Consider the following 27,393-nt stretch of genomic DNA (forward strand, 5'->3'; position numbering starts at 1 on the left):
GCCTTCTCTATTCCAGACTGAACAGCCCCAACTCCTTCAGTCTGTGCTCACAGGAGAGGTGCTCCAGCCCTCTGCTCATCCTTGTGGCCCTTCTCTGGACACGTTCCAGCACATCTTGACCCAGAATAAGGATCAGTGGCTTAGTTTTATTAATGTCTCCAAAGAATTTTAGCATTTCCACACGGTTTCAATGGTTTCTACAGCTGCCACAAGAAGAAATGAATACACAGGATGCAATATTAATAATAGGTGATGTTTTAGAATGTAAAAATAGAATATCCTTTGGAGTCATTCCATATATATTTTTGAAAGGACTTGAACAATTCATGGATGGTACAGGAGACCTCTAGAAATCTTACCTGTCACAAGCTGTTGTCCAGCTAGTCCTACTGGAACCATCCCCAGATTATTCATAGCTGTAGCCCAGGCTGTTGGATCAGTGACTGACATGTTCAGTTGTGTGGTATCTATAGCTATGCTTCCCAAACCATCAGCTGCTGCAAGAAAAGAAACGCACTCTAAGTAGAATAGTCTAAGACATTTTTATCCAAACCCTTCATTGAGAATAAGATATCATAAACTCTGCTTATTTTCAGTTTGTTTGGTTTCTGAATTATGATGAATCTTTTAGACCATTGATAATACTGCTTGGTATTACATAGCAAAACATAAGAGGCTGAGGGAGCTGGGGTTGCTTATCCTGGAGAAGAGGAGGCTCAGGGAAGACCTTCTTGCTCTCTTCAACTGCCTGAAGGGAGTTTGTAGCCAAGTGCAGGTTGGTCTCTTCTCCCAGGCAACCAGCACCAGAACAAGAGGACACAGTCTCAAGCTGTGCCAGGGGAGGTTTGGGCTGGATGTTAGGAACAAGTTCTTCCCAGAAAGAGAGATTGGCCATTGGAATGTGCTGCCCAGGGAGGTGGTGGAGTCACCATCACTGGAGGTGTTTAGGATGAGACTGGATTGGGTGCTTGGTGCCATGGTTTAATTGATCAGATGGTGTTGGGTGATAGGTTGGACTCAATGATCTCAAAGGTCTTTTCCAACCTGGCTAATTCTATTCCTATTCTATTCTAACATTGCAAACATTCCACTGGCATGCAATGAAAGAAGAGAGATTCATGCTAGCTATATGGAAAATCTTTTCACCATGAGAACAGCAGTGGAACATGATGTGGAGTCACCAGCTTTCAAGACTCAAATAGGTAGAGTCCTGAACAGCTGGTCTGAACCTACAGCTATCCTTGCTTTGGCCAGGAGGTTGAACTAAAGACCTTCCTGAATGAATAAAGACGACCTGAATGAATTGCCCTGCAATCCTCTGATTTAATTTAATTCTATATTATCTGTGGCAATTCGTCAGAAAGCTGTGACAACCAAACACACCTTATGAAAAGATCTGTTTTCCATTAGGAACAATGTGGGTTTCTTGGTAAAGATTTAAGATAAATAGAATAGAATTAACCAGGTTGGAAGAGACCTTTGAGATCATTGAGTGCAACCTATCACCCAACACCATCTAATCAAGTAAACCATGGCACCAAGCACCCCATCCAGGCTCTCCTTAAACACCTCCAGTGATAGTGATTACACCACCTCCCTGGGCAGCCCTTTCTGGGAAGAACTTCTTCCTAACATCCAGCCTAAACATCCCCTGGTGCAGCCTAAGGCTGTGTCCTCTTGTTCTGGTGCTGGTTGCCTGGGAGAAGAGACCAACCTCTGCCTGGCTACAACCTCCCTTCAGGCAGTTGTAGACAGCAAGAAGTTCTCCCCTGAGCCTTCTCCAGGCTAAGCAACCCCAGTTCCCTCTGCCTCTCCTCACAGGGATGTGCTCCAAACCCCTCCCCAGCTTTGCGGCCCTTCTCTGGACACCTTCCAGCAACTCAACATCTTTCCTAAACTGAAGGGCCCAGAACTGGACACAGGACTCAAGGTGTGGCCTAACCAGTGCTGAGTCCAGGGGCACAATGACTTCCGTGCTCCTGCTGGCCACACTGTTCCTGATCCAGGCCATGATGCCATTGACCTTCCTTGCCACCTGGAACTAGATCATCTTTGAGGCCTCTTCCAACCTTGGTGATTCTTTGATTCATTATGGGAGATAACAAGTTTTGTTGTAAAAAGAGAAGAGACTTATCATGGCTATAGCGGATCAAATAACTAAGGGACGGTACCTTTCTGACAGTTAACCCCCAAACACCAGGTTTGATCGTACATTTGTGCTTCCCTCTTCCCCAGTCACAGCTGAAATCAGCCCTCTCCAGCTGCTTTCCTATGACCTTTGCAGATCTGAGATATTTACCGGCAGCCATTGCTTTTTCCCCAGTTCCTTTTGCTCCTGTTAGACTTCTTCAGCTAGGAATAATTCACTACTGTATTAGCAGCATCTTGAGATGGGACGTCAGTAAGTGCAGGATCCACACACAGCTCATTAGGCTCTGAAAGAGAAGAGGCAAAATCAGCAACCAAGTGCCACAATCTGAACATACCTGCAGAACAACAGACAGCTTTGGGAATCTACTCGAAGCTCTGGCCCATTCTGGCTGGCTTGCCAGCCCAAGCCTCCTTGCACACATTTAGTGGCTACTGTAGAGGTGTTTCAGTGAATTCTCATCCTTGCCTGCTGAACAAACAGTGCCATGTATGAACCTGTCAGACTGCTGCAAAGCTCCTCACAGATTAGGTCTTATCAGTAGCTGCGCAGCATCCTCAGCATGAAGGCAGCAGCTGAAAGAGCATGTTAGGGGATGAATATGGTTTCATTTAAAAAAATTAAAACAAAAAAAAACAATTAACTGCTGATGCAAGTTTCAGGGAAACAGTCTCCTGTTCTGAGCTGAAAGGAGAAAAAACAATTACCCTGCAATGAATTGAATAGCATTAACCAGGTTGGAAAAGGCCTTTGAGGTCATCAACTCCAACCTATCATCCAACACTCTCTATGAATTTAATACTTTCAAATGAATAGAAAGGGACTCTCAGCAGCCATGGGAGTTGAGTTAGCTCAGTGCTCGATACCTTTGAAAAGCTCTTTCTTTACCACACAAAACCCTTGCAAAATCAATCATAGAATAGAATTAACCAGGCTGGAAAAGACCTTGGAGATAATGGAGTCCAACCTATAACCAAACAGCATCTAATCAACTAAACCATGGCACCAAGCAACCCATCCAGTCTCCTACTAAACACCTCCAGGGATGGTGACTCCACCACCTCCCTGGGCAGCACATTTCAATGGCAAATCACTCTTTCTGGGAAGAACTTCTTCCTAACATCCAGCTTCAACCTCCCCTGGTGCAGCTTGAGACTGTGTCCTCTTGCTCTGGTGCTGGTTGCCTGGGAGAAGAGAGAAACTTCCACCTGTCTACAACTTCCCTTCAAGTAGTTGTAGAGAGCAAGAAGGTCTCCCCTCAGCCTCCTCTTCTCCAGGCTAAGCAACCCCAGCTCCCTCAGCCTCTCCTCATAGGGCTTGTGGTCCAAACCCTTCCCCAGCTTTGTTGCCCTTCTCTGGACACTTTCCAGCAAGTCAACATCTTTATTTAGAATAAACCTTTATTTAGAATAAACCAAACCAGGTTGGAAGAGACCTTCAAGATCATCGCATCCAACCCATCAACCAATCCAACCCACCCAAACAGCTAACCCATGGCACCAAGCACCCCATCAAGTCTCCTCCTGAACACCTCCAATGATGGCGACTCCACCACCTCCCCAGGCAGCCCATTCCAATGGGCAATTTCTCTTTCTGTATAGAACTTCTTCCTAATATCCAACCTGAACCTCCCCTGGCGCAGCCTGAGACTGTGTCCTCTTGTTCTGGTACTGGCTGCCTGGGAGAAGAGACCAACCTCTGCCTGTCTACAACCTCCCTTCAGGTAGTTGTAGAGAGTGATAAGGTCACCCCTGAGAAGAGGAGACTCAATCTTTCCTAATCTGAGGGGCCCAGAATTGGACACAGGACTCAAGGTGTGGCCTAACCAGTGCTGAGTCCAAGGGACGCAATGACTTCCCTGCTCCTGCTGGCCACACTGTTCCTGATGCAGACCAGGATGCCATTGGCCTTCTTGGCCACCTGGGAATTTTCAAGTAACCAGTACAGTAAGTTAAAAAGCATTTTGTTCAAATCTACAGTGGGTCTATTTAAAAGTCAATATTTATCAGCTCTTAAGCCTTGAATTTGCAATTCCAATTCTTATTTGATCTCCACTATTCATTATACATAACATAAAATCATCTCATGATAAATCTGGCTTTTAAATGACGCCTATAAACACCAAACAAACATTGAATGAACGTCCTCTGCAGGGAATAGGACTAAACAGAAGGCAAGCCACCTGAGATTTATGTCAACTTTTTAAACCCTGGCTGTTTCCTGATCAGCTTTGTAAACTTGTACTTAGCTCTTTCCTGCTAAGGCTATGAACTTCTGACCACAAACATCTGTTTCAAGGTTAGAGTTGGATGAATAATTCCTTGTCAATAAGTTATTCCTCACACAGTGCAGTTCCCCCCACTCCTCCCTCGTTGTTTATATGAATCATTCCCAAATCAATCCTAATTCACAAACACATGCTGAATAGGCCAGATGAGAGTGGGTCACTTCTTCCTGGAACTGGGAGCCTTATGGCCTTGATAATAATTATAATAATAATAAACCAGGTTGGAAGAGACCTTCAAGATCATCGTGTCCAACCCATCAACCAATCCAACCCACCTAAACAACTAACCCATGGCACCAAGCACCCCATCAAGTCTCCTCCTGAACACCTCCAATGATGGTGACTCCACCACCTCCCCACGCAGCCCATTCCAATGGGCAATCATGTCTGAAAACCAACAGCAATCAAATGCCTCTTCAGACTTTGCTATGTGCTAGTTCCTTGTACCCACAAAGCATCACCCTGACTACTGGGGAGCAAGGAGGTGCTGCCTCATGGCTTTGGGGCAAAGGTGTCATAGATGGAGATGGACTATTGGCATAAAGGGCAGAAAGTGGTTGTTGAACTCTCTCTGCCAACCCTTCTCCCTGTTTCAGTGCCTTGTGAAGTGTGCACCGAGTGACATAATGAGGTCTGCTGCTGAGCTCTACACTTTCTTCACCCCAAATCAACACTGCAGTTGTACTGGCTTTGCCAGAAATGGGAGCTGCTTGATAAAGAATCAGATATTGAACTAGATCTCTGCCTACCTCAGCCTATCAAGAATTAATAGATTAGTTTGGTGTTTGCCTTCTACTAGATTCTTCACCTGTTTCAGATTTTGGAATAGAATAGAATAGAATAGAATAGAATAGAATAGAATAGAATAGAATAGAATAGAATAGAATAGAATAGAATAGACCAGGTTAGAAAAAACCTTCAAGAAAATCGTGTCCAACCCATCACCCAACACCATCTAATCAATTAAACCATGGCATCAAGCACCCCATCCAGTCTCCTCCTAAACACCTCCAATGATGGTGACTCCACCACCTCCCTGGGCAGCACATTCCAATGGCCAATCACTCTCTCTATGAAGAATTTCTTCCTAACATCCAGTCTAAACCTCCCCTGGTACAGCTTGAGACAGTGTCCTCTTGTTCTGGTGCTGGTTGCCTGGGAGAAGAGACCACCCCCCACCTGGCTACAACCTCCTTTCAAGGAGTTGTAGAAAGCAAGAAGGTCTCCCCTGAGTCTCCTTCTCTCCAGGCTAAGCAACCCCAGCTCCCTCAGCCTCTGCTCATAGGGCTTGTGCTCTAAACCCCTCCCCAGCTTTGTTAACCTTCTCTGGACACATTCCAGCAAGACAATATCTTCCCTAAGCTGAGGGGCCCAGAACTGGACACAGGACTCAAGGTGTGGCCTAACACGTGCTGTGTACAGGGGGAAAGTTACCTCCCTGCTCCCTACTTTCATGAATTAGCCACATGCATTTGTTGAAGTCCTTGCAAAGGAGAAAGAACATAAAGCAGAGTCAGTGGGTTAATCAGTCAAATTCTTGCTGCCCTATGCCACTCACTCTGTCCAATGTGCCATGAAATCTTTGCTCAAAACATACTCTCATAGCCCATGCTGACACTGTGCATCTTTGCTTTCTCTCTGGCCATCAAGTTTACTGTTTTATCAGCAGGACATGGATGCAGTGCAGGTTAAATCAGGGCAAAAGCACAAAAGAGTGTGTGAAGTGCCTAAAGTGGAACTAGTCCTATCTAACCAAGAACTGCTGCAAGCTATTTTGTCAGTGGCAGAGAGCTGAATAACAAGCGTAAATGCACCTATGAACACTGAATAATTTGCAGCAAGATGTAGGCAGAACTAATGCTATATCCTGAAGGACACAGAGTGTATAAACCAGCTTCTTTAAGAACATTAATTGTGAATATCCCTTCGGCTGACAACTCACCAGTTACATTAACACAGAGAAGCATAATATGGCCAAAATAATCTCACAGGGATTTCACACTTGATTTAGACTCAAACATTAGCTTTTGTTTAAAAGCTTGAAAGTTCAGAAAAGTAAAATTTCACTAATACTTGAAGTAAAATCATCACTGGGCAAATGTCAGCATTTCTTGTATGGCTCAGACACTGCACTACTACAGCCCTTCACTTGTGTCCAGTTCCGGGCCCCTCAGTTTAAGAAGGACATTGAGACATTTGAATGTGTCTCAAGTAAAGGCAAAGAGGCTGTTGAGAGGCCTCGAGCACAGCCCTGTGAGGAGAGGCTGAGGGAGCTGGGACTTTTTAGCCTGCAGAAGAGAAGGCTCAGGGGAGACCTTCTTGCTCTCTACAACTACCTGAAAGGAGGTTGTAGGCAGGTGGGGGTTGGTCTCTTCTCCCAGGCAACCAGCATCAGAACAAGAGGACACAGTCTCAAGCTGTGCCAGGGGAAGTTTAGGCTGGAGGTGAGGAGAAAGTTCTTCACAGAGAGAGTTGTTAGCCGTTGGAGTGTGCTGCCCAGGGAAGTGGTGGAGTCAGCTTCCCTAGAGATGTTCAAGAAGGGACTGGATGTGGCACTTGAAGCCATGGTTTAGTAGTCATGAGGTGTTGGGTGACAGGTTGGACTTGATGATCTTTGAAGGCTTTTCCAACCTTATTGATTCTGTGATTCTATGACACTGGAAACAAAACAATCCATGGAAACAAACAAACCCACTCACCAGGCCATATGAAAAACAAAGAGCTGTGCTTGATGAGAACCACATTTCGTAGCAAGGATTCCTGCTTTCTTAAAGGTAAAGGGAATCACTGTAATACTGGATTAACAGGCAAGACAGCACAAGCTTATGCAAGGATTCTGTGCATCCTGAGCAGACATTAATCAACACCACTTCACTGACAGCACACCTTTAGGAAGCCTTCCTGATTTATAATTCATTATTACTCCTCTAGGCATTAATGACCTGAAGATATATGTAAAAGAAATGTGTGTTTCTAAACACTTCTGCAGGGATGTGGCTTTACTCCAGAGGAGCAGCTTCAGAAGCAAATAAACCCCTACTCCTCATTTACAGGAGCAAACATATAAAATCTTCTGGGCTCTGCTGTTCCTTGAGGTTTGGGGGGGGGCAAGCATGTTAATACAAGCTTTGTTATCTGAGAGCCTCTGATGAAGGAAATTTCAGTGCAAACACCTTGTGAAGCGATTCCATGTGACTCCTTTTTGTGGCCTCTCTTTTGGCAGCCAAAATGCAAGTACCAGTTCTTGGATGGTGGATTGTGGGAGACACTCAGACTTTCCCCAGACAGATTGTCAGGAAGATAAAGCACCCTCAAGTCCATACCAATGAGCACTTCACAGTCATAGCAGTCATAGCAGATTGTACTTAGTACGCATATTTTATACCAGGCAATTAAATGCAGTTACCCAAATGAATACAGAAGTCGGTTATATATTGTGCATCAATTATCGCAGGCAATGAATGCCACGAGACAAAGAAATTAACACAGCATAAAACTAATTCAATAACACAGCAGATTGCTAAGTTAAAATCCTACCCTTTAGATATCCATAACAACACAGACGATGAATGAAGACGTGGAGCAAGGCTGATTAAATGCATCACTGTAACGAGGCTCTGTGGAGAGCCCAGGTCAGCAGCTGGCCCTGGGATGAAAGATGGAAGTTGTCTGTCTGCCTCTGACACCAACCTACTGAGTGGCCTCCAGGCATTTCACCTGTTTGTCTAATTTTAGTGACCACTAAATCATAGAATCATAGAATCAATAAGGTTGGAAAAGACCTCAGATATCATCAAGTCCAAGCTGTCACCCAACACCTCAGGACTAACTAAATCATGGCACCAAATGCCACGTCCAATGCCCTCTTGAACATCTCCAGTGATGGTGACTCCACCACCTCCCCAGGCAGCATATTCTAATAGCTAACAATTCTGTCTATGAAGAACTTTCTCCTCATCTCAAGCCTAAACCTCCCCTGGTGCAGCTTGAGACTGTGTCCTCTTGTTCTGGTGCTGGTTGCCTGGTAGAAGAGACCAACCCCCACCTGGCTACAACATCCCTTCAGGTAGTTGTAGAGAGCAAGAAGGTCTCTCCTGAGCCTCCTCTTCTTTAGGCTAAAAAATCCCATCTGCCTCAGCCTCTCCTCATAGGGCTTGTGCTCGAGGCCTCTCCCCAGATTTGTTAACCTTCTCTGGACAAGAATCTTCCAAGGAAAAGCCTGATGCCGTCAACCTTTTGAAATCCAGGACTATGAGGAGCAAAGGCACTAAATGATACTGGTGCCAGTTCTTGAGACAACACAGACAGGAAGGAGCAATGTGATGTCTGGTGAACTGTTGCATCGAGGCAAGTTCTCCAGTTCTTAACAGAACAGCGTGTGCAAAGTGTTTGCTACTGTTCACTGTGACTCATAGGACAGCAGTCATTAGGTTGGCCACGCTCGAACTGACCTGCTGAGGTACAGGTGATTTACCAGGCTAGCTCCAGCTGTCATTGCAAATACATCAAGTGTTTTGCACTGGTTCTTCCCAGGGATTTTATTTCTCCATCTGAAAACTGGATTCTCAGTAAAGAAGGAAGAAAATAAAAGAAGCTAGATGGTTTAGGTGATTAGATAGGGTTGGCTGATTGGTTGGACTTGATGATCTGGAAGGTCTCTTCCAACCTCATTGATTCTGTGAAGGACTGGCTGTCAGTCACAGTGCCTTTCTTCTTGACTATCTTAGGAAGAAACAATGAATATGAAACACTTGTGCCATAGTCACCTTAGAATCATAGAATCAATGAGGTTGGAAAAGAACTCAAAGATCATCAAGTCCAATGTGTCACCCAAGACCTCAGGACTAACTAAACCATGGCACCAAGTGCCTCGTCCAGTCTATTCCTAAACACCTCCAGTGATGGTGACTCCACCACCTCCCTGGGCAGCCCATTCCAAGGACCAGTCACTCTTTCTATGAAGAACTTCTTCCTAACATCCAGCTTAAACCTCCCCTGGCACAGCTTGAGCTAACAAGTCAATCACAGCCATACTGGGTAAGACTAAGATAACTCAGAGAAAGACCACAATATATTTACAGTTCCTCTCTACATGTAACAAAGCCAATTTGCACAAAATACATTTTCTGGAAGAGCTGCTCATTTGAGATGCTGCACTACTTAAATCCTCTGCCCCAGCACTTCTTGAACACAACACGTGGTACACGCAGAGGCCAGATTTCCCTTTGAAAGCAGAACCCTGGAAGACTTCAGTACTGAAAAACAAAGCAAAGAATCAGCCCAAGGTCTTCCAAGATAAACAGGTATTCTCTTGTGATGTTCCTTGAAAGGTCACCTGCTAATATTTCATGCCTAGCTCCAGACTTCACTGGCACCTCAGAGCACAGATTTAGCAGGTCACAAATGCGCTTTTTCTTTTGTGTGCAGTTTAGCAGCTGCAGCCTGAATATGCCGAAGTCTATGAATAACAGAATCTGGAGGCACATTAAGCAAAGCATTACAGAAGTCCAGCTTAGTGATTGAAAAAGCACATGCACTTCCAAAATCAGCTGGAAGGGGGAAAAAAAAAGAAGAAGAATAAAAAAAAACAACTTTGCAGACAAGCAATGCAGCAGAGCCTTGATGAAAACAGGCCCTGATTATTCCTTCAACACAAAACGCTGTCGTGAATTGATGGTTGTGTCTCGGTTTTCCCTCTGCCAAGGTACCTTGCAATTGCGAATCGCTTGCTTCCGGTTTAAAGAGGGCTGTGGTGCACTGGCTGAATTAGACCAATCCTTCCTTTAAATGTCTTCATTTCACAGAATCATAGAATCAACAAGCTGGGAGAAGAAACAATGAATATGAAACGCTTGTGCCATAGTCATCTTAGAATCATAGGATCAATAAGGTTGGAAAAGACCTCAGAGATCATCAAGTCCAAGCTGTCACCCAACACCTCAGGACTAACTAAACCATGGCTTCAAGTGCCACATCCAATCCTTTTTTGAACACCCCCAGGGATGGAGACTCCACCACCTCCCTGGGCAGCACATTCTAATGGCCTATCACTCTTTCTGGGAAGAACTTTCTCCTCACCTCAAGTCTAAACTTCCCCTGGAACAGCTTGAGACTGTGCTAGGAAGAAGTTCTGTACAGAGAGAGTGATTGCCCATTGGAATGCGCTGCCCGGGGAGGTGGTGGAGTCACCATCATTGGAGGTGTTCAGGAGGAGACTTGATGGGGTGCTTGGTGCCATGGTTTAGTTGATTAGGTGGGTTGGATTGGTTGATGGGTTGGACATGATGATCTTGAAGGTCCCTTCCAACCTGGTTTATTCTATTCTATGCTCTTGTTCTGGTGCTGGTTGCCTGGGAGAAGAGACCAACCCCCACCTGGCTACAACCACCCTTCAGGTAGTTGTGGACAGCAATAAGGGCTCCCCTGAGCCTCCTCTTCTCCAGCCTAAACAATCCCAGCTCCCTCAGCCTCTCCTCATAGGGCTTGTGCCCAAGACCACTCCCCAGCCTCATTGCCTTTCTCTGGATACTTTCAAGTGTCTCAATGTCCTTCTTAAATTGAGGGGCCCAGAACAGGACACAGGACTCAAGATGTGGCCTAAACAGTGCTGAGTACATGGGCCCAATGACTTCCCTGCTCCTGCTGGCCACAATTATTGATTCAGGGCAGAATGCCATTGGCCTTCTTGGCCACCTGGGCACACTTCTGGCTCATGTTCAGCCAGTTGTCAACCAGTACTCCCAGGTCCCTTTCTGCCAATGCAACCATTTTCATATTTTTTAAATACTCTTTCATCATTGGAACAATTTGTGACAAGAGTTGACATCTAAGTGTCCTTGGGTAAGTGCCTGGGTGATGCGCAGAGCACATTTTCTGCAGAGTACTGAAGCGATCTGAAGTCGTATTGATCAACATTTTAAGCACAGCCATCAAATATTTCCTCAGTGATGGCTGGGAGTGAAACTGTAGAAAAGAGGTTTAGGTTTGTTTAGTGCTGCTATTATTATTATTATTATTATTATTATTATTATTATTATTATTATTATTATTATTATTATTATCTGTTTGTTTATTTGTTTTATTCAAGGTTTCTGGTGAAAAATTCTTCTTAAGAGAAAAAACCACTGCCTTTTCTATCAACTTACATCTGTCCTCACTCTCAAAGCTGCCACCCCCTGTTAGCACATCATGCTTAGATTCTTTACTCCAGCTACCAGCTCTAAACTGGTAGTGTGTTCCCTCTTCTCATTTATCTTGTATTCCTTCCATTCACACCGAATCACAGAATCACCAAGGTTGGAAGAGACCTCCAAGATCATCAAGTCCAACCTGTCACCACAGACCTCATGACTAAACCATGGCACCAAGTGCCACGTCCAGTCCCCTCTTGAACACCTCCAGGGATGGTGACTCCACCACCTCCCTGGGCAGCCCATTCCAATGGCTAATGACTCTCTCAGTGAAGAACTTTCATTCCTGTTAGTATATCTCCTGTCCTTCTCCATTTACCTCACAAGACTCTTTCTTGCTTTTCTTTGCTGTGTTTTTGGTTTGTTGTTGGTTGGTTGTTGTTGTTTCCATCCACTGACTCTGCGCTTCCCCTTACAATGAAGTCACATTTTGTACCTTACTCTGCCCCAGGCCATTCCTTCATCCAAATATCTTTTCACAGCCAAGAGAGCATTGTTTATTACAGTGCTTTGTTTTGTTAGGGGAAGGGGGATTCACCTTACTGAACTTCAGCCAGTGCAGATGTTGATGCTTGAGCTTTCCTGACGTCCTCATTGACAATGTGGAGAACCAGATACTCCTGACAACCTGTTTCAGACACCTGGCATTTCACTAGGCAATGAAACCACGTTGAGATATGTGCCTTGCTTCTCTGCCTGGAAGACTATGCTGCAGTTTTGAATATGGACATCTGCTTTGCCAGACACTCATGGGATGAGATGAGCAGGGCTGAGTGAATTGTGCCTTTGGAACTCGACTACCACTCATCTACCTGCATGCCATATGAATCCCAGCAAGACACTCAGACCCAAGGGACTCAGCTACCTCTCCTGTTATTTGTCTGTCTGAAAACTCCCACACAGCAAACCTCAGATGAGCAGGAATCATGAGTCAGTTTGAAATAAACCATGATAATGTCCCCAGATATAGATAGCTATGGATATTCAGAGAGAGAGAGAGCTGGTTTGCTTTCTGATTGTTTTTGTGTGTGTCCATCCCCAGTGAATATGCCAACATATGACTATTAGTGTTTGACAAGGGGAGCTGCCCACTTAAACATACTTCCTACGACTGTGATGCCCTGCATCCACTTGTTCTCTGGAGAGAAAAATCATCCTGGATCTTTCCTTCCTCATCTCCTCACTCCCATTTCTTTACCTGACACAACTCCTTTGCTCCTTGTAGACTAGACTAGACTAGACTAGACTAGAATTAACCAGGTTGGAAAAGACCTTTGAGATCATCGAGTCCAACCTATCACCCAACACCATCTGATCAATTAAACCATGGCACCAAGTGCCCCATTAAGTCACTTCTTAAACACTTCCAGTGATGGTGACTCCACTACCTCCCTGGGCAGCCCATTCCAATGGCCAACCACTCTTTCTGTGAGGAATTTCTTCCTAACATCCAGCCTAAACCTCCCCTGGTGCAGCTTGAGACTGTGTCCTCTTGTTCTGGTGCTGGTTGCCTGGCAGAACAGACCAACCCCCACCTGGCTACAACCTCCCTTCAAGTAGTTGTAGAAAGCAAGAAGGTCTGCCCTGAGCCTCCTCTTCTCCAGGCTAATCAACTCCAGCTCCCTCAGCCTCTCCACATGTGGCTTGTGCTCCAAACTCCTCACCAGCTTTCTTGCCCTTCTCAAGGCAGACCATGCACCTCTCTCAGCTATCAGAGCCTCCTATTTCTGCTCATTAGCTCTGGCCAGGCTGCTGCTAGCTTTCTTTATTCTTCATGCAATGCCTGGGGGCAGCATCTAATTTTATTAAGAAGAACAGCTACAGGGAGTTTCCCTGTCCTTTCCCTTTCCCCAGGTTGTTTACCGTGGGTAAATGAGGGGAACAAAGAAGATTTTCCACCTTCCACAGGACGGAACAGAGCTTCCAAGCTCTTTCTGCTCCCTCAGATCTGTTAGGTTTTAGCAGAGTTTCGAAGTTGCTAAACAGGGACAAGAATTTCATCTGGTTTATGAACAGTTGTGCATGGGATTACTAACAAGTTACAGCAGGGCTGCAAATTTAGGGCTATCACATACTCTGTGGGTGTAGTATTCTTCAGAGGACACTTGGGACACCTTGCTTTTCCATTAAAGGAGAAGCAATCCTGTGTTTAACACAAGGTCAGAGCAGGAGAAGAGCAATTACTGTGCATCAGCTATGATCATGCAACAAAACTATTTTTAGTCTTCCCTATTGTAACTAGCTTTCAGAGGACGGGGCAGAGGAGGCTCGAGCAGCAGATCAGGGTGAATACAATGATGCTAAAAATTGTCCCCCCAGGTAGTCTTGCTGTACCTTTACCCAACCAACAACTCTTCCATTCTGCTTTGCCTGAGTGCTTTCTCCTATTTCAGGGCAGGAAATCATGTGGATTTTCCCTCAGGCCAGGCTAAAACCTATTAGAGGCCTAGGTGCCCCTTGTTCTGTAATTGGACTGATGCTGGCTTTAGCCAGGAAGCCTTCAGGCAGGAATGTCAGTGAATCAGTGATGCTCTGAGATCCAGGAGCAAGCCACCCCACTGCCAGGCTTCTGCATAGTACCTCCTGCAGCCATACTTCCAAACCTTTTGAGACATTTAAAGTGCTACTGTCATGTAAAATCAGGAATACTGATGATGATGCTGTTAATATCCTCCTCTCTCCTCATGCAGGTCCTCCACTTTCACATAGTAAATAATCCTTCCACCCACCACTTTCCAAAGTGTTGTAGGTTTGTTTGTCTGGTGTGAATTATAAGCTCTTCAGGGCAGAGAATTTCCCTTTATCTGTGTTGGTAAAGTACAATGTAAATTTACTGTGCTGTATAAATATTTTCTAATAACAAGGGCAATAACAAGAATAATGTATTTACTTTACTCTTACTTCACTGCAACACAGTACTTCCAGTCTTCAAGATACAATCAGAAACAATCCAAACTCAACAAGATCATAGAATCAGAGAATCAATAAGGTTGGAATAAACCTCAGAGATCATCAAGTCCAACCTGTCACCCAACACCTCAGGACTAACCATGGCTTCAAGTGTCACATCCAATCCCGTCTTGAACACCTGCAGGGACGGTGACTCCACCACCTCCCTGGGCAGAACATTCCAATGGCCAATCACTCTTTCTGGGAAGAACTTTCTCCTCACCTAGAGCCTAAACTTCCTCTGGTGCAGCTTGAGACTGTCTCCTCATGTTCTGGTGCTTGTTGCCTGGGAGAAGAGACCAACCCCCACCTGGCTACAACTTCCCTACAGGGAGTTGTAGAGAGCAAGAAGGCCTCTCCTGAGCCTCCTCTTCGCCAGGCTAAGCAACCCCAGCTCCCTCAGCCTCTCCTCATAGGGCTGTGCTCCAGACCTCTCCCCAGCCTTGTTGCCCTTCTCTGGACATATTCAAGTGTCTCAGTATCCTTCTTAAATTGAGGGGTCCAGAACTGGACACAGGACTCAAGGTGTGCCCTAACCTGTGCAGAGTCCAGGGGCACAATGACCTCCCTGCTCCTGCTGGCCACACTATTCCTGATGCAGGCCAGGATGCCATTGGCCTTCTTGGCCACCTGGGCAGACTGCTGGCTCATGTTCAACAACATTGACGACAAAAATATTTACAGAGCCTTTAACTATGAAGCAGAAGCCTGAACTGGCTGTGTGAAGCTTTGGTAAATTAGTTACTTATATTCATAAGTAGCAATTGCTACTGAAGGAAACATCCTTGCAAATTGGCCCTCTGGAAAATATAAAGCAGAATGTAACCAGTGTAAACCAGCATAGGACTGCTTCACATGTGTATTATAAGGGTCACAAATAGCTTTCTGGTTACTTTTTAAACAAATGCAGTGTTAATACTTTCTCTGCAACATTATGAATAAAGCATTTGGCCCTTAGCTATGAATATGCTAACTGATGGCTTTTGACTTGCTTCTTTATATTGTCACCTGGTAAACTCCTGTCCTGAGACTAAATCTTGACTTCACCCTTTGAATGTGCAGAGGACACAGACCATGTGGAGGGCATTGGGAGACAGCAGTTTCCCTCAGCTTCCCCCAGTGCAGCTCGATGGCCGCTGCTCGAAGTCTTTCCTACAGCAGCACAGAGCTCTTCTGGCACACAGGAGGGAGAACAGGGTGTCAGGGTCAGTGTCCATTCCTCTTTGACACCATCTCTGCTTGTGCTATTAATGTTTTTTTTGCCCTTTTAAGCTCCAAAGTGATGATGCAAGAGATTAAAGTGACAGTGGGCAGTGCCTGGGCAGTGGGCAGTTGGGCAGTGACTGGCTGGAAAGCAGCCCTGAGGAGAGAGACTTGGGGGTGCTGGTGGAGGAGAAGCTCAACATGAGCTCTCAATGTGCACTTGCAGCCCGGAAAGCCAATCAGATCCTGGGCTGCGTCAGAAGTGTGGCTAGCAGGGCAAGGGAGGTGCACTTGTAGCTCTGGTGAGACCCCACCTGGAGTACTGCCTCCACTTCTGGAGCCCCTATTACAAGAGGGATCTGGAGGTGCTGGAAGGTGTCCAGAGAAGGGCCACGAGGATGATCAGAGGGCTGGAGCACCTCTCCTATGAGGACAGACTGAAGGAGTTGGGGCTGTTCAGTCTGGAGAAGGGAAGGCTCCAAGGTGACCTCATTGTGGCCTTCCAGTATCTGAAGGGGGCCTACAGGAAGGCTGGGGAGGGACTTCTCAGGATGTCAGGTAGTGATAGGACTAGGGGCAATGGAATGAAGCTGGAGGTGGGGAGATTGAGGCTGGAAGTGAGGAGGAAGTTCTTCCCCATGAGAGTGGTGAAGCCCTGGAATGGGTTGTCCAGGGAGGTGGTTGAAGCTCCATCCTTGGAGGTGTTTAAGCCCAGGCTGGATGAGGCTCTGTCCAGCCTGCTCTAGTGTGGGGTGTCCCTGCCCATGGCAGGGGGCTTTGGAACTAGATGATCCTTGTGGTCCCTTCCAACTCTGACTGATACTATGACAGGAGTATGAACTGCCCTTGTTCATCCAGGTGATACTACAGGAGGTACAATGCAGATGCACATAGAGAACAAAGCCCTGTCCTTTCAATATGGTTTGAATAGACAGTGCTTTGTGAGACTTGGTGTATTTCTGTCCAAAGCATATGGTTTAATTTAGGACTGCCCAGGTGACACTAGCGGCTCGTGGTATGTAAGTGGCCAGGTTAAATGACCTCCATGTACCTTCTTGTCTGAAGCTGAGAGCAATAGCAAGTGAAGCAGTTTGAATGGGTCCCATTTATTATTCTTTTAATTGCCTGCTAATAATTCTTTCAGGAGGAAACACTAATAGACCTCTTCTATCTCTAAATATCTTCCAAGCTATCCAAAGCTGTAATTCAGCCAAAACAAATAAGGAGTCTGCAGTTCTCTAGAAATGGAAAATCAAATGGACAGGGATGCCAGAGATTCCTATTACTTGTAAAACTCTGCAGTGGACCTTGGGCAAGTAACTTAAACTGTCTATGGCTTGATCCCCCACCCATGAAGTGGTGTGATAATACTTTCTTTATCCCATACATTATAAATCTTGCATAGTCTCTCTGCTTATGGGGTAACATAGAATCATAGAATCAATAAGGTTGGAAAAGACCTCAGAGATCATCAAGTCCAACCTGTCACCCAACACCTCAGGACTAACTAAACCACAGCTCCAAGTGCCACGTCCAATCCCCTCTTGAACACCTCCAGGGATGGTGACTCCACCACCTCCCTGAGCAGCACATTCCAATGGCCAACAACTCTTTCTATGAAGAACCTTCTCCTCACCTTGAGCCTAAACCTCCCCTGGTGCAGGTCAAGACTGTGTCCTCATGTTCTCCTGCTGGTTGCCTGGGAGAAGAGACCAACCCCACTCCCCCTCCCCCTGGCTACACCCTCTCTTCAGGTAGTTGTAGAGAGCAAGAAGGTCTCCCCTGAGCCTCCTCTTCTCCAGTCTAAGCAACCCCAGCTCCCTCAGCCTCTCCTCACAGGGCTGTGCTCCAGACCTCTCCCCAGCCTCATTGCCCTTCTCTGGACACATTCAAGTGTTTCAATATCCTTCTTAAATTGAGGAGCCCCGAACTGGACACAATGTCCAGCATCACAGGACCATGACCTGGGCCTGCAGGTAACACAGGATTGCACTAGGTTGAGGAATCTATTTTTGCTACCAAAACCCAAACCCAATGCAGAGTTGAACAACACACACCCCCCCAAAAAAAAAGAAGAAAAAAAAGGGCAATGATCATAACTTCATGTGGAATCACTGTATATCTGAATGTGAAGAAAATAGCAAGTTCCCTTTAAAAGGACTTGCAATGAAATTCACACTCTTGTCAGGTGTAAATTACAGCCTGCATTTCATCTTGTTCTATCTACAGCTCCCTTCTTAGTCATGCATAACCGCTGCGTACAAAAATATTTCCCTCGTGTGATCAAGGGAGTTTGGGCACAGAAGATACAAACGAAATATAAGACTGAAAGAATGCTTACTGGTGTCTTAAAAGTAAATCAGAACTTTGTGACCATGCCATTTCTTGATCAGATATATCATTTGGAATAGGATGGAATGGAATGGAATGGAATGGAATGAAATGGAATAGAATAGAATAGAATAGGGTAGGATAGGATAGGATAGGATAGGATAGGATAGGATAGGATAGGATAGGATAGGATAGGATAGGATAGGATGGAATGGAATGGAATGGAATGGAATGGAATGGAATGGAATGGAATGGAATGGAATGGAATGGAATGGAATACAATTAACCAGGTTGGAAAAAGCCTTTGAGATCATCGAGTCCAACCTATCATCCAACACCATCTAATCAACTAAACCAAGGCTCTGAGAAGGCTTTCTAGCAAAGACAGAATCACAGAATCAACAAGGTTGGAAGAGACCTCAAAGATCATCAAGTCCAACCTATCACCCGACACCATCTAATCAGCTCAACCATGGCACCAAGCACCCCATCCAATCTCTTCCTGTACACCTCCAATGACGGTGACTCCACCACCTCCTTGGGCAGCACATTCCAATGGGTAATCAACACAGGCAAAATAAATCTATGAAATAGTTATAGGGAATGGAAGTAGCTGAAAATAAAGTAAAATGAAAATAATAATCCCAGGAACATGATTGTATCATGCAATCACAGATAGAGTAGTTCACCTAAATTTAGCTCATAATAGAGTTGCTCAGTGTAATTGCACAGGAGGTAGCTTTTCATCTTTCTTTCCTCAGTGTTTTATACAAGACCTTCTGGTTGCATATGCTCTGTGACATCTAACACTTCAGGCAAATATCATAGAACCATAGAATCACAGAATCAATAAGGTTGAAAATTACCTCAGAGATCATCAAGTCCAACCTACCATCCAACACCTCTTGACTAACTAAGCCATGGCTTCAAGTGCCACGTCTGATCCCTTTTTGAACACCTCCAGGGACGGTAACTCCACCACCTCCCTGGGCAGCACATTCCAATGGCTAATATCTCTTTCTGTAAAGAACTTACTCCTCACCTTGAGCCTAAATTCATCATCTATGCATCATACCTAATGCTGTGGAAATCTAAACCTAGTTTCATCTATGCTCATCTCTGAAACAGTGAACTCCTCCTCAGATTTCATAGGTTGATGACACCATGAAGTGCATTGCTGGCACAGAATGAAGCATCACCAAGTCTGGGAGGAGTTGCAGAATAGGATAGGATAGGATAGGATAGGATAGGATAGGATAGGATAGGATAGGATAGGATAGGATAGGATAGGATAGGATAGGATAGGATAGGTTGGAAGAGACATTCAAGATCATCGTGTCCAACCCATCAACCAATCCAACCCACTCATACAACTAAACCATGGCACTAAGCACCCCATCAAGTCTCCTCCTGAACACCTCCAATGATGATTGCTCCACCACCTCCCCGGGCAGCCCATTCCAATGGGCAATCACTCTTTCTGTATAGAACTTCTCCCTAACATCCAACCTAAACCTCCCCTGGTGCAGCCTGAGACTCTGTCCTCTTGTTCTGGTACTGGCTGCCTGGGAGAAGAGACCAACCTCTGCCTGTCTACAACCTCCCTTCAGGTAGTTGTAGAGAGCAATTGACTCCTTGCACACTGATGTATTAGTCCATATTTCAGGGTACAAACACGATTTCAGCCTTGGTAGAAATTAAATGCTGTAAATCTTCTTCAGGATAACTGTGGGTAAGGGAAAGGGTGGAGAATATTCAGTTTAGTTACATGTTCAGAAATGCCTGAACTAGGAAATCCTCATTTTATAGTTGTCAATTTCCTTTCATTCTGCTAACAGTCATAAGTGTCAAGCTCTCTGTACACACACTACACCTAAGCTTTACTACTGGTTAGGTCTCCAAGTGCTTACCAGCTGGGGAACAGTTGATATCTACCATAGCTCAGAGGAGAAGCAATAATTTTCTAGGTGATAATCAAACCCCTCTGTTGGGGACTCAAGTAAAAAATTTGCTTCAAACAGCACACAAAAAAAACCAGCTTTGTGTGGTTTCTTAGTGAATGAAAACAGAAATCATGCTTGCTATGGATGGCTACAGATCCTCTGAAAAACCTGAAGACAAGGTATCAAATATTCCTGCTCTCTCCACCACAGTTTTTGCACAGGATGAAGCAATCAAGCTTTGACCCTTAGATTCCTGGTAATCAACATTCAGGCCGGGAAATTCACTTTAATTAGGGTCCATACATGTTTCTAAGGGGGCTTTAATGGTGAGAAGATTCATCCTCCATCTCATCTCATCTCAGTGGTACTAAGATTTACACACACAGATCCATCACTGAGAATGGCCTGACCTTTGCTATTACGTGAAGCACATCAAAATGTGTCCAGAGAAGGGCAACAAAGCTGGGGAGGGGTTTGGAACACAAGCCCTGTGAGGAGAGGCTGAGGGAGCTGGGGTTGCTTAGCCTGGAGAAGAGGAGGCTCAGGAGAGACCTTCTTGCTGTCTACAACTCCCTGAAAGGAGGTTGTAGCGAGGTGGGGGTTGGTCTCTTCTCCCAGGCAACCAGCACCAGAACAAGAGGACACAGTCTCAAGCTGCACCAGGGGAGGTTTAGGCTGGATGTTAGGAAGAAGTTCTATACAGAGAGAGTTATTGCCCATTGGAATGTGCTGCCCAGGGAGGTGGTGGAGTCACCATCACAGTGTTTAAGAAGAGTCTGGATGGGGTGCTTGGTGCCATGGTTTAGTTGATTAGATGGTGTTGGATGATAGGTTGGACTTGATGATCTTGAAGGTCTCTTCCAACCTGCTTAATTCTGTTCTATTCCATTCTAAGAGACCTGGCAAAAAAAACCAAACCAAACCAAACCAAACAAGAAAGAAAGCAACCAAATTTGAAATGTCAAGAGACAGATCCATGTAATTTCACATCCTGTTGTTATAATACACCTTAATTACAGTTAATTGAGAGATATTGTTCCTGGTGGAAGAGTGCCTGACAGTTTGTGTGGGTGGTTGAACTAGAACAGAATCTGATTAGCTTGTTGTATGCAGGATCTGTTTATTATGACCATATAACTTCATCTAGAGTACCATTCCCATTACTTAGCAATAGAAGAAAGTCACAGGTCAAAAAATGCTTCCCTTGCCCCATGATTCTTTAATATTCCCTGCTGTCTTATATTTTCAGCTGCTGGCCCCTTAGAACTCTAGCCTATGATCCAGCTCCCACTGAACTTCAAGGCTTTTCAGCTGGCTTCAGCTGAGCCATATCAGATCCTAAATGAACAGCAGATAGAGGAAAAGGCTGAGGGAAAACAAGTGTTACAGCTGCATTGTTTTGCCACAGAGGTTTTGATACAAACTGTGAAAGACTAAACCTTGATTTATTGGAGGAGTTCTGTTTAGAATCACAGAATTGTTTGGGTTGGCAGAGATATTGAAAACCATCTAAATTCAATTCCACTGCCATGGGCAGGGACACCTTCCACTAGATCAGGTTGCTTGAAACTCCATCCAATCTGGCCTTGAACAATTCCCAGGAGGGGACATCCACAACTTCTCTGGGCAACCTGTTCCAAGTGCCTCACTACCCTCATAGTGATTAACTTCTTCCTTATATCTGATTTAAATGTACCTTCTCCTTTGTCCTGTCACTACATACACGTGTAAGAGCTTTGTTATAGGCCCTCTTTAAGTACTGGAAGGCTGCTAGAAAGCCTTCTCAGAGCCTTGGTTTAGTTGATTAGATGGTGTTGGATGATAGGTTGGACTCAATGATCTCGAAGGTCTTTTCCAACCTGGTTAATTCTAATTCTAATTCTAATTCTAATTCTAATTCTAATTCTAATTCTAATTCTAATTCTAATTCTAATTCTAATTCTATTCTCTAGACTGAACAACCCTGACTCCCTCTGCCTATCTTCACAGAAGAGGTGCTCCAAGCCTCTGATCGCTTTCTAGTGGCTCTGAACCCACTTGAGCAGCTCTATGTCTTTTTTATGCTGGAGGCCACAGAGCTGATCACAGTACTCCAGGTGGGGTCTCACAAGACTGGAGCAGAGGGGAAGAATCTCCTTCCCCACCCTGCTTGCCACACTTCTTTTGATGCAGTCCCAGATACAGTTTGCTTTCTGGGCTCCAAGTACAAATTGTTGCTTCATACTTAGTTTTTCATCTCCCAGTACTCCCAAGCCCTTCTCTGAAGGGCTGCAGATCCTTCCACTCATTGCCCAGCCTGCATGTCCTCCTATAAAGACAGATTGAAGGAGTTGGGGCACTTCAGTCTGGACAAGAGAAGGCTCCCAGGTGACCTAATTGTGGCCTTCCAGTATCTGAAGGAGGCCTACAGGAAGGCTGGGGAAGGACTTCTCAGGATCTCAGGGAGTGATAGGACTAGGGGGAATGGAATGAAGCTGGAGGTGGGGAGATTCATGCTGGATGTGAGGAGGAAGTTCTTCCCCATGAGAGTGGTGAAACCCTGGAATGGGTTGTCCAGGGAGGTGGTTGAGGCCCCATCCCTGGAGGTGTTTAAGCCCAAGCTGGATGAGGCTCTGTCCAGCCTGATCTAGTGTGGGGTGTCCCTGCCCATGGCAGGGGGGTTGGAACTGGATGCTCCTTGTGGTCCCTTCCAACCCTGACTGATACTATGATACTATGATACAATGATTTGTGCTTGGGATTACTGCTAACCAGGTGCAGGACTTCCTTCACACTTGACCTTGTTGAACTTCATGAGGGGCCTACCCCTCAAGCCTTTCAAGGTCCCTCTGGATGGCATTCCTTCCCTGCAGTGTGTCAGCGACGCTGCACAGCTTGGTGCTGTTGACAAACTCAATCTTGCTGTCCTTTCCTCACACGGCGTAAAATGCAACACTGACTGAAGCCATGAGTTCAGCTTCTGCTGGTGTCAATAAGGTTTGCTAGCACTCATTGATCCGTGTCTGTATATGACCCTGAAATATGTTTTGCTGGGCTGCCTGAGCTCATTGCTCATGCTCAGAATAGAAATGGCAAGAGTGGTTTTAGCACTGAAAAGTAAGCAGTGTGTTTCTTCAGCCTGAAAAGTAACCAGATTTAAAAGTTCTGGTTTTCACATACTCTATGCATCCTGGTTTGCTAAAGGCTCCTTTTCACAAACTCTGTGCATCCTGGTTTGCTAAAGGTTCCTTTAAACTGAGCTGCAGCAATTGTGATAAATTGTTTGCTATTTATTCCTCAGTGCAACCTCCTGCTTTGGGCAAAGACTTTTTAATTATTATTCATTTATCATAGAATCATAGAATCAATAAGGTTGGAAAAGACCTCAGAGATCATCAAGTCCAACCTATCACTCAACACCTCGGGACTAACTAAACCATGGCTTCAAGTGCCACGTCCGATCACTTTTTGAACACCTCCAGGGACGGTGACTCCATCACCTCTCTGGGCAGCACATTCCAATGGCCAATCACTCTTTCTGGGAAGAACTTCAGAATAGAATAGCATAGCATAGCATAGCATAGAAGAATAGAATAGAATAGAATAGAATAGAATAGAATAGAATAGAATAGAATAGAATAGAATAGAATAGACCAGACCAGGTTGGAAGAGACCTTTGAGATCATTGAGTCCAACTTATCACTCAACCCCATCTAATCAACTAAACCATGGCACCAAGCGCCCCATCAAGCCTCCTCCTAAACACCTCCAGTGATGGTGACTTCACCACCTCCCCAGGCAGCCCATTCCAATGGGCAATCACTCTCTCTATGAAGAATTTCTTCCTAACATCCAGCCTAAACCTCCCCTGGCACAGCTTGAGACTGTGTCCTCTTCTTCTGGTGCTGGTTGCCTGGGAGAAGAGACCAAGTCCCACCTGGCTACAACCTCCCTTCAGGTAGCTGTAGAGAGCAAACCCACATCTTTTCTTTTAACACATATTTCCCTTCCCACTGATGGATTTTATCTTTGATATGTGATCCAGCTCTTTAACTACCTCTCACCACTTCTCCCATGAATTGTTTATATAGCAATGTGTCAGCACCATTTGCATATTGCAGGAAAGATCCCATTACATGTTCCCAGAGGTGTGGTTTCACCAGTTTGATCACTTTCTCCCACCTATTCATATCCCCAAAGCACAGCATCTGGTTAATACAGAAAAGCACTTCTTGACTGCCAATAGCAACTAAACATCCATGGTGCACTTACAGAATTTTCAGTCACACAAAACTTGTGTTCAATACATATTATGCCTAGAAATTGTATTGATCTCTTCCATGAAATTTTTCTGCCATGGGAAGGTCACAGAGCATTACTTTTAAAGTATTCCTGCAGGAGCAGGGAAGTCATTCTGCCCTGTACTCAGCACTGGTTAGGCCACACATTGAGTACTGTGTCCAGTTCTGGGACCCTCAGTTTAGGAAAGATGTTGAGTTGCTGGACGGTATCCAGAGAAGGGCAACAAAGCTGGGGACAGGTTTGGAGCACAGCCCTGTGAGGAGAGGCTGAGGGAGCTGGGGTTGCTTAGCCTGGAGAAGAGGAGGCTCAGGGGAGACTTTCTTGCTCCCTACAACTACCTGAAGGGAGGTTGTAACCAGGTGGGGGTTGGTCTCTTCTCCCAGGCAACCAGCACCAGAACAAGAGGATGCAGTCTCAAGCTGCACCAGGGGAGATTTAGGCTGGATGTTGGGAAGAGGTTCTTGACAGAAAGAGTGATTGGCCATTGCAATGTGCTGCCTGGGGAGGTGGTGGAGTCACCATCACTGGAAGTGTTTAAGAGACTGGATGAGGCACTTAGTGCTATGGTTTAGTTGATTAGATCGTTTTGGATGATGGGTTGGACTCAATGATCTCAAAGGTCTCTTCCAACCTGGTCTGATCTATTCTATTCTATTCTATTCTATTCTATTCTATTCTATTCTATTCTATTCTATTCTATTCTATTCTATTCTATTCTATTCTATTCTTTTTATTCTGTTCTGTTCAGATGTTGGAGAAGTGACCTAAAATATTTAGACAATGAACAAACTCAAAAAGAAAGAGAAGTTGAAAAAAAGGGGAGCATGCTTAGAAGCAGAGTAATTCAATGTACCACAGAAAAGCGTGGGGCTAGGCACAGTATTTGCTCTTCAGACTCTTAGTTGGGACCATGGCTCTAACTGAAGTTTTCTTGGTAGTGAAAAGTCCACGTTTGGGCATATTCCAGATTATTCTTCATCCATTCTATGAAACATTAAAAAAACATGACTTCTCATGAATTTCACTGAGAGGAACACTTACTCCAAGAGCACTCTAGCAACATTAAAGCATAAAACAACTGGGGAGCAGGGGACAAAAATTAAAGGGAAGCCAGTTGAACACCACAGTGAGACACCAAAAAATTTCCTTGCACAAAGCCTCCAGATGTTTTCCCTATAAGCAGACAAACAGTCCTGTGCCTTCAAACAGAGTAATCCACCGCACATTTTGAGGCAAAACCAAGGCAGCTATGAGATCTTGCTACCTTTTATTGCCCCTGTGAAAATCCACCTTGCAGTGAATGACAACACACATGAAATTTTCATAGAATCAGTCAGGGTTGGAAGGGACCACAAGGATCATCTAGTTCCAACCCCCCTGCCATGGGCAGGGACACCCCACACTAGATCAGGCTGGACAGAGCCACATCCAGCCTGCTCTTAAACATCTCCAGGGATGGGGCCTCAACCACCTCCCTGGACAACCCATTCCAGGGCTTCACCACTCTCATGGTGAAGAACTTCCTCCTCATGTCCAGTCTGAATCTCCCCACCTCCAGATCCAGCTTCATTCCAAATTTTCAGTAATGCAAACTAAGTTTGGGTGAAATCTGGAGTGTGAGTTCTATAGTGATTACTGACAAAGCCAGACTTCTCAGAAAGTACCCCAGGCAACACTTCTCAGCTGCAGAAAGTGCAATAGCCACCCCAGCACTCTCCTCCAGAGCAATATGACGAGTCCACAAAATCCCTAATGCCATAAAAGGCTGGAAGGCAGAGAAGGGGTTGATTCACTGGCAAAACTATGAGGCTATTGAGTCAGTAGCCTTTGAGTCACAAAGTCAACCTCAGTGAACAGTGATTGAAACTTGTTATCCTCCCATTCCTCAAGAGTGTTCTCTAGTGCACTAGCCAGCAGTCACAGTGACAGAGCAAGAAGCAGACTAAGCACAGCCATCTCCTCGAGTCCAGGGATAGACTGGTGGGCAGGAAGGAAAAAAAAAGAATCCAAGCTGTTCCTGCCTGTTTAAAGGAGAGCATTTAGTTTTCCAGCTTGTCAGCATGATCCTTTTTGAACACATTGTGTTTACTGACATGCCACCCTGACATTTTGGTTTAGTAGCACACACACACAAAAAAAAAAACCAATGAGGGGAAAAAAGAGAAAAAAAGAGAAAACTCAACAAGAAGTAAGGTTATACAATGAAAAAAACAAAAACATAAAATCATGTTTTCTGCATGTTAAAAGAAGAATTGCTCCCACAGAGACCTGGGAGCTCAAACCACTGCAGAGCTGTGCCAGTACATGAGAACCAAAAAATGGAACTGACCTGGGTTTCACGGTTCAAGCGTGCCGTGGCAGGGATCCCAGCACTGCTTCCAAATTCAACACTCCAATAAACACAGTTGTAGTTTCTTGAAGTAGATGCTTTTAATGTAATCTGAAAAGGGTGAGAGAAAGGGCATGCTCCTGAAGCCTGTATTTCTTAGGTAGAAAATAATTCTGCCTGGAGAAGCCCGGCTCGTGGCTGCTTGCTATTAAGACCGTACAGGAGAGAGGGAGCGTCTTTGAGTTCACATGCTTAACACTCAGTGGTGTGTCTGCTGAGTGGCAGGAAATGAGCAACAGTGAGGAGGGGTTAACCAGAGACCTGCTGGCTAAAATCTATACACCTGGAAATAAGGGAGAGAACTTCAAGGTCAGATATGGTTTAATTGGTTTTAATGGGGGTGGGGAGGGGATCATCCACAGAGCTACCAGGCACAAAAAAGCGCCTGTCACAAACTGCATTCATTTTCCACCTCCCTCCTAAACCCAAACCAGCAGTTGTGCATGTCATGTTAGTCTTTCTGAATAGATCTCAAAAGCCCTCCTAGTCCCCAAATAGAACATCACTGCAAAGCACTGCTACAGTAAGTAGAAAGAGAGGATAGAGAGATTAAATAAGCCACCTGTGTATGGATCTCCATCAGAATACCCAAAACCTGTCAATCTCACCCCAAGATGTATTCTCCATCTTATTTCCTAAACCAGCTGTGTCCCCCCTGGAGAAATGCCACC

At 45.1% G+C, this 27,393-nt stretch overlaps 1 long non-coding RNA gene across 1 annotated transcript in view; it reads right to left on the reverse strand.

The window, feature by feature from the left end:
* Positions 1–365: 365 nt before the first annotated feature.
* LOC137455552 (uncharacterized) overlaps positions 366–27,393 on the reverse strand; it is a 258,251-nt gene continuing 231,223 nt past the window's right edge. The window contains exons 5-7 of the long non-coding RNA XR_010990846.1: positions 26,663–26,773; positions 2,300–2,435; positions 366–497 (exon numbers count right to left, since the gene is read on the reverse strand). This is a non-coding gene — a long non-coding RNA (uncharacterized lncRNA). The remainder of the gene's footprint in view (positions 498–2,299; positions 2,436–26,662; positions 26,774–27,393) is intronic.

Source organism: Melanerpes formicivorus, unplaced genomic scaffold (genome assembly GCF_026170545.1).
Source record: "Melanerpes formicivorus ecotype bairdi unplaced genomic scaffold, bMelFor1.0.p_v2 SCAF_101, whole genome shotgun sequence".
Classification (NCBI taxonomy): Eukaryota; Metazoa; Chordata; class Aves; order Piciformes; family Picidae; genus Melanerpes; species Melanerpes formicivorus.